Source organism: Pan troglodytes, chromosome 1, assembly GCF_028858775.2.
Source record: "Pan troglodytes isolate AG18354 chromosome 1, NHGRI_mPanTro3-v2.0_pri, whole genome shotgun sequence".
Lineage (NCBI taxonomy): Eukaryota > Metazoa > Chordata > Mammalia > Primates > Hominidae > Pan > Pan troglodytes.
The window spans coordinates 14,502,382-14,513,981 of NC_072398.2; positions in this window are offsets into that span (position 1 = coordinate 14,502,382).

An 11,600-nucleotide genomic window follows, 5' to 3' on the forward strand; every position below is an offset into this window, starting at 1 on the left:
AGAGAACATGTAAGGACAATAATACATGTGGGGTAGTCTCATCTTTACAGCCTTGAAGTTGTCCAAACTGCAGACAACAGGGGGAACACCTTCAATCCAGTTGGAAACCTTTCTCTGGTGCTCTTGTTTATAGCAAGTAGGTGTGTTATATAAGGGCCTGGCTCAACACCAGCCTCCTTTAGGAGTCGGCTTTCTGGGATCCTTTAATTAAAAGTACCGAGACACAATATGAAGATGAAAGACTCAGCAGATTTGTGGACTGCACCCAGCACTGCTGGTGGCCTCCCAAAACTAGTGAAGGCACCGGGAGGGTCCTGTCCCTGCTTGCATGGGGGTCTGGCTCAAACACCTGCTTGGGAATTGGGGGATAGTGTCAGGTAAGTTGGAAATCCTGGAGACTGAGCCCCACCTGCCCTCGAAATGTGTCTGTATGTGGTTGCCTGTGAACATGACTGGATACCTAGGCACCCCACACCTCCGGAAACTCCCTGGGCTTAGTCCATGCTGTGCACCTGCCAATGTGAATGTGCCCTTTGCTGTGCCCACTGTTGACAGCCTCTGGACAGATGGGCTTTTCCAGGTTCTTCCACTGCTTCCAGATCTTCCTGTTTATGTGTTTTTGTTTCTAAGTCCAAGAGTCTCAGAATTCCATACTCTGAGATCTTGCAACTTGGATCATATTTGTGACCCTGAAACTCAAGGCCCTACCTGAGAGATCTTTTCAAGAGAACTATTTATCTATTCACTTATCACCTGCCTATACCCCAAGCACAAATATGACCCTACCTCCTTTTCACAGGCTGCCTGGTAGTACAGAACCCATCACACCTGTATTCATGGACCACCCCACTCCCCACTCTTATGGGTGTTGCTCTTATAAACCATATATCCCCACAGCTGGGAGTCTGTGGATACTAATGAGTCACACTAATAGCAACGATCCAGATTTCACAGGCTCTGATCTCTGCAGCGCTCCCAGTACAGGAGGGCACCCCTCTCCAAGACTTTCTGTGGACCCTGAGGGGTGTCTCACAGGTACTCACAAACAGTCCTTCCTTTGTTCTGCTCAGCTGCCCGGTCCCCACCCAGCTGATGGCTACAGTTGGCCCCTACTCCTCAGTGAGAACATCTAGGTCCTCCCTGATTTGGGGTAATAGACCTCTCTTCCACCCTGTGCAACTCCTCCAAAGCAGAACTGCTCCTGGCCCCTTCTCCCAGAGCCCCTCATAAATCAGCACCTACAGTCTTGCCTGCAGATCCTCTGGCCTGGGGACCACGCTGGGCTACAGACCAGTTTCTAACAGACACCACACTGGCCTCCCCATGTTAGTGTCCCCCTCAGCTACCTGCATCTTCATCCACCTTCAGACAAAACCCCATGCAAAATGATGCTGCCCGAAGCCACACATGAGTTTGCCCATTAAGTTTAGATCCTAGCTCATGTCCAGATTAGGACGGAGGTGACATTCTTACTTTCTGGCTAGTTACAAAATTCTTCGAAAGGGAAAATGCAAAAACAATCAGATCCTAAGTGAAATTGTGGAGTGGAAAGACCCGTGTAGCATCTTCTTGCCTTGTATTTTGGGGAAGCTCCTTCCTTAGGGCAAACATTCAGGGACTATCACTGTGCTCTCTCTTTAGTTCTGAAGTATATGCATGTCGATGAATCCACAATATTGGTTTGATATTCCACATAAAAATGGTCAGCAAGGAGGAGTCCATTCTCTTCTTCCAGTGATCCATAGAGTGAGATCAGAAATTTATCAGCCAGATGACATAGGATACAAGATTCTTTTGGATAATATGTGTAATGAAAATGCAAACAAATTTATGAAAGAGTTCTGTGAGCTACTTCATAGTCTGATTGACTCATACACTTGACAAGGTGAGGGGGCCCTCTCCAGACAAGGTGGGCCACAAAGAGCTTGGCCTCTGGACTCAAGTCTTGGTCCGCCATCTGCCTTACTATCTGGGTAATCTTGGCCAATTCACTTCGCTTCTCTGAATCTCTGTTTTCTCACCTCAAAACTGAACATTCTTGCTGAATTATTGTAAGAATTCGAGAAGATTTAATAGGCGCTCAGTAAATGTCAGCTTTTGGAGCCATTATTTAGTCTGGAAATAGTCTTTGGAGGGGACTCATATGAACCATATGCTTAGCACCACCTCCATGTCTGTCTTTGAAACATACCCCACTGTCTCTTTCTCTCACACACGTGTGCACACACACACAGTTAAGGCTATGGGTCCTGACTGCCAGGGTTTGAGTCCTGGTCCTACATCCTTCTCCCTGTGTGACCCTGGCCACCTTACTGAACTTGTGGGTGTCCTTTTCCCTCATCTGTTAAATGGGGACTTTTATGGGTGGTATGAAGATCAAATAAGTGAATACATTTAAACCACTAGAACAGTGTCTAGTATATAAAAGAGTGTGCATGGGTCAAGTATTATTATTACTATCCATTATTCATGATTCTTCTGGGAATTAAAAACAAACAAACCTCTAACTATCAGTGAGAATCCTGAATTCTCATCTTTCCCGCTGACCTTCATTCTGTAACCTCGGATGCATCTCTTTCTTCCATTCACACATCTGCTTTCTCTTCCAGAACAGCTGGTACAAGCGGATCTGCTCGGCACCTATAACCTAATTACCTCTCAGGCTCACACAAGGCTCTGGCCGTTAAGCGAATGATCTCCCGAAGGGATTATTCTCAAGCAGGACAGAAACTGTCCCTACGCCTCAGGTGGCCCCAGAACTCTTTCATACTAGAGACTTATCTGTTAATAAAGTTAACAAAGGAAAGTGGCCTTCCAAGAATGTTTGTTTGGGCCACTGCCTGGAAGAAATAACACTCGACCATGAGAGACTTGGCTGAGCAGTGCTGGGTCAGCTTAACCAAAGAAGACCAGCCATCACCCACGGCAAGAGCAGCTCTGACTCGGACCCACTGTTCCCCCAGCCTGTTAGCAGCCTGTGAACAATCTTTAAGTGACCCCTGGCCGTGTCACATCTCCACTCAACAGGGTTCTTGGGGAGGATGTGTGGACCGAGAACAGTGCCCACCCACACCACCTGTAAGTGTGGCCACGGCAGCCAGCTGGCATGGATGCTAAGTAACAAGTGGTATTGGGGCACAGATGTGGCGGGAGCGCTTTGAGGCAAAGAAAGAGGTGCTGTGAGTGAGGACAGAAAGGAAGGGGAAAAAAAAGCCTCATGGGTTAGAGCGCCTCTCACCTTTGGCTCTTCTTCAGAAGACTGGTAAAAGAAAGCAAGAAGAGAAATTGGTTTCCCTGACTTCTCTAAAGCAAGCGTTCTTCAGAAAAGAGAATCGATCAGCCTGGTTAAAGTGGATAAACTATGTGATGTCCATCCAGAGAGGTGTCTATTAATGGCTGTAAAATGGAAAGATGAATCAATGGGACCGATTAATATTTATGAAGAGTTGAACTAGGCAGAGTGAAAAAGCCTTGTATATTGGATAAGAAAGGAAAAGCATTGCACACCATAGGATGCGTTTGTTTGGCTAAGGTTTCTGTTTTGATCACTGGGTAATTGTATAGAACAGGGGCATACGGTAGAGAAAGAAAATCTATATCTAGGAGTTATTGACTTTATGTACAAAAGCACTGGTTGGTGCCTATTTTTGAGGACCACTCCATCTTAAAAATAACTTTGCTTTTGTACGGCCTAGTTGTGGTGGAAAAGGAGCTCCAAAGAGTAAGCAAGTTTCCTACAAAAAGAATCCAAGCTGTTGAAACTACAATTAAGAAATGCAAAGAGTTACTAATTTTACTACTTAGAGGAAAGGAAATTCACAAGCAGGAAAGAAACTGTGGATCAGGGCAAGTTGTAACTCTAGAGGTTCAGAGATAGGAGCTCTAATTACACCAGGGCAAGGGAGTACTGTTTGGGAAAATTTCTGAAACATGAAATAGGAAAGCTGAGGGTCAAAATGATATTGTGATGTGAATAAATAGAGAAGACATGTTTGCATGGAGCTCAGCTGGGTAATCATGGAAAGGAGGAGGGGCGAAGGAGGAAACTGAAAATCGAAATAAAGAACAGAAGCACAGACCATGAAATATGCCAAATATAGTGTGCAAATACTCAGAAGGCATGGAAAGATAAGTTAGAAGCCAAAACTCAGTTATCACTATCGTGTGAAGGAACAATAGAACTCTTAGCAAAAACAAATGACTTAGCATGAGACCAATACTGCTTTCCTTAGGTAGCTTGGTCCAGAGGGAAAAGGCTGATATCACTCCCTATCAAGGGTTTTTAGACGGTTTAAGTGAGCTCTGCAAGTGGGAGACACGGTGATGATTATTGACAGTTGCTATCTTTCAAGGGGGAGAAGCAAACTGATGTTACACATTAGAATTAGTTAGCACCACCGAACACAGGTTACAAAAATACTGGGAGGAATTCTCTCTCCTGAGCACATTACGCAATATTTGCAAATGTGTGCAGGTAAGTGTTGACTCTCTCATCATGCTGGACCTGGAAATGGTTCTCAGCAAATCATGGCATGATTTCTTTTTCAAAGTTGGGTACACGAATATTATCGTAACCAGCTAAGAGCAGGGAGACGTGGCATGGGAGACTAACAGATAGTGCAGCTTTTAAGAGAAGACGTAGAAATCAATCTAGTAACAAATATTTATTAAGCATTGGAGTGTGCTAGGCACCAAGAGAAAAGAAACCTCCACAGCTGATAAAGCCTTTCAAACTAATGTCCTCAGTTAATTTGCACATTTCCGTGAGGTAGGTTTTGTTAGCCATTTCCGCTAATGAGAAAAAAAAAATGAGATTCAGAAAGGTTAATTAAATTGAAGATCTCCTGATTTTTAGTTTTATATCCTTCCCGTGTCCTTTCCAGGCTTATATTCTGGTCCTATCACTTTTCAGCTGAGTTACTTCAACAAGTTATTTATTCTCTGTGTTCCCAGCTGTCAAAATGAAAATGCCAGTACCTACCTGGTAAGGAGTGAGAGAACATTTATAAAAATGCTCGGCTGGGTACCTGACACATAGGAGGTCCTCAGTAAATTTGTTTTCTCTCCCTTTCTTCCTGAAGTACAGTGGCAGAGGGATTCAGCCAGCCAGCCTGGGTAGCACAAGCCATGATGCCCTGCTGAATCTGTGTTCTAGGGTCGGGCAGGGGGAGTCCTTTTGCCTAGAGGGATGGTGTGCGAGGCCTAAGAGGACTTGGGCAGAGTCTTGAAGGACGAGCAGGATTTGCTGTGGTGGAGAGGTGGTCAGGGGTTAAGCAGATAGGAGAACCAAGGAATCAAGGCAGGGAAAGAGAGGGGATGCATGTGAAGGGCCAGGAGCTGTTAACTAGTTTGCTAAGCAGCAGGCGAGGATTTAGAAGGAGTTGGAGAAGTGTGGAGGGAGCTGAGGCTCTTGTGAGGGGAACTTTTATGCTAAGGGTTCCAACTTGGCCCTGTGAATGAAGGTGAGCTGGGGAAGGTTTGTGAACTTGGAGTCTCACCTGTAAAAGATTAATCTGGTGCCAGTGTATAGAATGGACCGTCAAGGAAGAGGTGGAAAAACAAGGAAAATTTGTATTTTATAGACACACACACACATAGACACAGAGCCCTTTTTATTATAAAACATATAATCAACTTAACCCCATTTTAAATGGCTTGGACATTAATTTTACTCTTGTAATTGATTATAGAGGTTTAAAACTGTTGTGTTTTTGCCTTTGTGACATATTATGGCTGTATCTAAAATTTATTTGATGTTAAATCAAGAACAAAACTCTTCAATTCTATTGTTGTTCCTAAGGTAAAATATAATCTACTTTGAGTCAATTCACTGTGTCATAAACTTTCCAGGAATGGGAAACTTGATAAAAAGCAGAGACTCACTGCATATGACAATAATTAAATCTATATTCAACAAGTATAAAAGAATGGTTGTAGGGGTGAGCAATTTGGAAGAAAAAAAGCCACTTGACTTAAATATGACAGAAAATCATACTGAGGTCTGACACCCCATGACCTTTTTTGAGATTTGAGGTTATGCCATGTATTTGAGAATAAATAAAATCCATTTAAGTGTCTATATTATTAAATGAATTGTATTTTCAGAAAGCATTAGATAAAGTCTGTTTTAGACCTTGGAATCCATTTTTCTCATGAACACAATATCGTACATAGATGAGAATTGAGTTCCCAGTCTATAAAACCCTTATTAAATCATCATGTAGCTGAACTATTCTATATTGGCAATCAATAGAGTTGAGTAATCTTTTCATAGTCACAGTAATAAAAAAAAATATTGAAGAAGTAATTTTTCAAAAAATAGAGGTATAGCACGTTTAATTATGGATTAAGAGGTTGATAAATAATTTTGTGGTGATTCTGAAGAGACTATCTGGGCACTTTCAAAAGCTTTAGAGTTCATAAACTGTTCTTATTATGTCTAATTTAATATTCAAAATTTATGACCATTCATTCATTCATCAAACATAACTTAGATATCTACAATAGGTATTGTGCTAGTCGCTGGAGATTTCAATGTAATGAAACAGTTCCTAACTTAAAGAAAAGCAGCACTTGAAATTTTACTAATGCATTCAGTCATTTACTTAACAGATACTGAATGTTTGCTACCGTGAGTCTATTATTCCTATGCGTATCAACTCCCATGAAGCATGTGTAGCTTGCTGATGGAATACAGAGAAATATTCCTGAGATAATACCAAAAATAGTCCGTTTGTGCTACTAAAACAAAATGGCTGAGACCGAGTAGCTAGCTTATAAAGAACAGAAAGCTATTTTCTCACAGTTCTGGCGGCTGGGAAGTCCAAGATAAAAGCACCAACGGGTTTGGTTGTCTGGCAAAGGCTTCTCTCTGTTTCCAAGATGGTGCCTTGTTGCTGTGTCCTCCAGAGGGAAGGAATGCTGTGTCTTCACATGGCAGAAGGCTGAAGGGCAAGTGAGCTAACACTGTGTGAAGCTTATTTTATAAGGACCTTAATCCCATTCAAGAGGGAGGAGCCTGCATGTCCTAATCACCTCTTAGAGCCCTCATCTCTCAATACTGTCACACTGGCAACACCTGAATTTTGGAAGGGATACATTTAAACCATAGGAATACCTGTATATTACCCCAAGCCCAATACTGGGTGACAAGTTTGCAGTCATTCACAGACATGAGCAAAGCAAAAAATGTGAGTCACCTAACCTGCGGGTTGCTAGCTGAGGTCAAAGTGACATGCTCTCTTCTTGTTTCAGCTCTCATACTATAAACAAGTGACCTTTTTGTGGTCTATTTAGTGCCATCTTATTTTACATTTTTTCTTGGCTCTTTGTTGGTGATTCTGTTGCTTAAAATGTCCACTTTTCCTGCCCCCACTGCAGACTAGTGCTGAAGTGCTGTCTAGTGTTCATAAGCACAGGAAGGTCAGAAAGTGCCTTAAGTAGAAAATATGTATGTCAGATAAGTTTTGCTCAGGCACGAGTTATTGTGCTGTTAGCCATGAATTCAATGTTAATGAGTCAACAATACATATTAAATGAGGTGTCTTTACACAGAAATACACATAAAACAAAGTTATGTACTGATGGGTGATCAGAGGCTCATAGGAACCTAACCTTGTGTTTCCCCTAGGAGCAATGCTTCAGTATTCCAGAATTCAGGGTTTGAATCAACTTTATAGAACACAGCTATTGTGAATAATGAAAACCAACTTTGTTTTTTACGTATTTCCCTAGCTGCTATGTGGAAAATGAACTGCAGTGGTGCAAAGGAGGTGGCAGAGAGGTCAATTAGAATGCTTTTGCAGGAGCCCAGCCCAGGAGCTTGCACTCAAGGGGTAGTTATGGTGATGGAAAGAAGAGAAGAGGGAGTAGAATGGTTTTTAGTTGGAAAGGACAGAGTTCCTGTCTGCCTAACCAAAGCAGGCTCTCAGTCATTCTTGCATTGCTGTATTTAAAATTCCTGAATAACTTTTCACTATCTGACATAGTCCTTATTTATTTATTTATTTATTTTTATTTCTGTTTTCCTCTGCTAGGATGGAAGCCACATGAGAGCACGTGCCTTATCTGTTTTCTTCATTCCCGTACCTCCAGTGCCTAAAGCCTAAGCTGGCCTAGAGAAGCACTCAATAAACATCTACTAAATGCATGGGCTTGCCAAAGGGATGGAGCAGAGGTTGAGGAAGGAGAGTAATTAACAGTACTAGGAATGTGAGGAATAGGAGATAGAGTGTAAATTAAGATCCTTTTGGTTAACTTCTGGAAAATTCCAATCTCACAGAGAATTTTTCTATAAGAAAGTACAGGCTAGAGGGGTTCATATATGGAGAATTTAAATCTCCCCATGAGAACTCAAGAATGTTTTTAAATTTCTGCATAGAAATGGCCATTGATTCATTCATGTCTCATGTTAAAACCTTGCCATACAAGAAGAAATTACATGGATGGTATCTTAGTTGGCTTGGGCTGCCATAACAAAATGCCACAAATTGGGTGGAATAAACAGCAGAAATTTATTTTCTCACAGTTCTTGAGGCTGGAAGTCCAAGATCAAGGTGTCAGCAGGTTTGGTTTCTCCCAAGGCCTCTCTTCTTGGCTTGCGGATGGCATCTTCTCACAGTGTGCTCACATGGCCATTGTGTGCGTGGAAAGAGAGTGAGCTCTGGTGTCTCTTCCTCTTCTTAGAATGATACCAGTCACATTTGAACTAGAGCCAATCCATATGACCTTACTTAACGGTCATGATTGCTTTACATGCCCTATTTCTATATACAGTCACATTCTGAGGTGTACTGGGGTCAGGACTTTAACAAGTAAATCTGAGGGGGACACAGTTCAGTCCATAACAGACAGCCTTAAGAAGAGCCAGGGCTGTCGCTAGGTTGTTTACCCAGATGGAGATGCAACTGTGAAGCAAGAGCCATTTGCAAATGGTACTCCCAGACCAGCCTCGGCCAAGCCCAAGGGCAGGTTTGAGGCCATCTAGGAGCCAGAGTCCCAACACCAGGCTCCTACAAAGTGTAAATAAGCATCCTCTGAATGCTGGTTGCTTACTTGGAGATATTTTTAAGTGTCCCCAGTCTTTGAAAAAGGAACTAAATGTTCCCCCTGCCTCAGCTCCCTGCTGCCTAAGAAGCATGTGATGGAAAAACCAGGCTGGGCTAGGGACAGAGTGGGAGCAAGCGAGCTCTCAGGTCCTCACGTTGATTTATGTTGTGGTTAGTGGTTGTAGTGATTGGGCTTCTCAGTGGTGATTGGTATGATCTGGAGGTTGGCGTTGTTAAGGAGAGGTTTCGGTGATGAGCACAGAAAATAGAAAATTACTGTAAATAAGGTGGTATTTAGCTGTTTTTAATTTTATACAGCTCATTATACCATGGTCAAATGAAAACCTTGACATTTGGGGCAGGAAGCATGTGGCTAGTGGGGGTGAGTGGACTCCAGTCCTGGCTGCTGCAGAGTGAAAGTCTTTCAAGATCCTCACAGAAGCAAGCTGCACAAAAGGGAGCTTTAGAAATCAACACTGGCGATTTCGTCTTCCAGATAGAGTTCTGTACTCTATAGATTCCTTACTCTGCTAGTCAGTACAGAGACAGGAATGGGGGCACTGGGGGATGAGGGGGTGGACTGCCCCAACACACCAGGCACAGGCAATGATATTCTCATTAGATCAAGCCAGTGGAACACATTGTCCTCACTCTGAGGCCCTTGGTCATGGAGGTCAGATGAACAGAAAGCCTCAACATCGCTAAGGCCAGGCTACACTGTTAAAGCAAAGGCCTAGCTGTTCTCCAGACAGCTTAGGAAAAGGCAAAACGTTTTCCTGGGTTACTCCTTGCCTGGCTGGATAAAGCAGTCACCCAATGACTGAACTGCAAGAAATTGTGAGTCTTTGGTACATCATCTACATTCAGGTCAAAAGAACTTTGAACATAATGTTTGTCTCTGCAATAAAATCCCACTGTGATTCTATCTTCTCTTTGGAAACTATGAAGTTGAAAGAATATAATATAGCGAGATCATAGTATGGCACAGTGGTTAAAAGAATGGACTTTGGAGGCGGGTGATCTGAGTTCTAATCCAGCCTCTGACACTGACTGGTTGTGTGACTGTGGACAAGCGAGGTATCCTTTCTGTGCATAATGATGGTATCTTCCTCCTGGAAGTGTTGTGAGAAATACACATACAAGGGCTGGGGACAGTGGCAGGCATATGGGACAAAGGAAACCTGTTATCATGTGTACTGAACAAAGGCTCCTTTGGAAATTTCACTGGGTTAAAGGAGAGAGAAAGAGAGCCAAGGAGAGAGAGAAACAGAGAGAGAGACACACACACAGAGATAAAGAAAAAGAAAGTGTGTGTGTGTGAGAGAGAGACATAGAGAGAGATGCAGGGTTGCGGTGGGGAGAGAGAGACGCAGGGTTGCGGGGGAGAGAGATAGATAGGCTGTGTGTACCTATTAGGTAGGAAGCAAAGGAAGAACAAACTGGTTCTTATGAAGCCTCACTGGAAACACTCCATACCAGTGGTCCCCACCTTTTTGGCACCAGGGACTGGTTTCGTGGAAAATAATTTTTCCACAGCTGGGGGGGGTGGAATGGTTTCGGGATGATTCAAGTGCATTACATTTATTGTGCACTTTATTTCTATTATTATTACATTGTAATATATAAGGAAATAATTATACAACTCACCATAGTATAGAATCAGTGGGAATCCTCACTCAGCTGGTTTTCCTGCAACTAGATGGTCCCATCTGTGGGTGATGGGAGACAGTGACAGATCGTCAGGCATTAGATTCTCATAAGGAGCAACCTGGATCCCTCGCATGTGCAGTTCACAATAGGGTTCAAGCTCCTATGAGAATCTAATGCTGCAGCAGTTCTGACAGGAGGCAGAGCTCAGGCAGTAATGGGAGTGATGGGGAGCGGCTGTAAATACAGATGAAGCTTTGCTTGCTTGCCTGCCGTTCACCTCCTGCTATGTGGCTTTGTTCCTAACAGGCCATAGACCTACAGGTATTTTAGAGCAGGGTTGGGAACTCCTGCTTTTTAATATTATTTTATTTTATTTTATTTTTTTGAGACAGGGTCTTGCTATGTTACCAGGCTGGAGTGCAGTGGCACAGTCTCAGCTCACTGCAACCTCCACCTCCCAGGTTCAAGCGATTCTCCCGCCTCAGCCTCCCAAGTAGCTGTGATTAGCACCTGCCACCATGCCCGGCTAATTTTTGTATTTTTAGTAGAGACAGGGTTTCACCATGTTGGCCAAGATGGTCTCGATCTCCTGACCTCGTGATCCGCCCTCCTCGGCCTCCCAAAGTGCTGGGATTACAGGCGTGAGCCTCCCAAAGTGCTACAGGCATGAGCCACCGCGCCTGGCCCTGCTCTTTAATATTAAAACTCCTCCCAAATGTGGGCCAGTGGCATAGTTGATACACCATACATTTTTTTCCCCCTCTAAATGGAATGTGTTATAGTCCCCTCTTTCTGAGCCTCTATGGCCTTGAAAAATCCAGGAAACACCTTTATCTGCCTGGGCCCAGTCTCACCTTCCCCTCCTCTTCATCTTGACAAGTGTCCCTGCCTTGGAGTCATCAG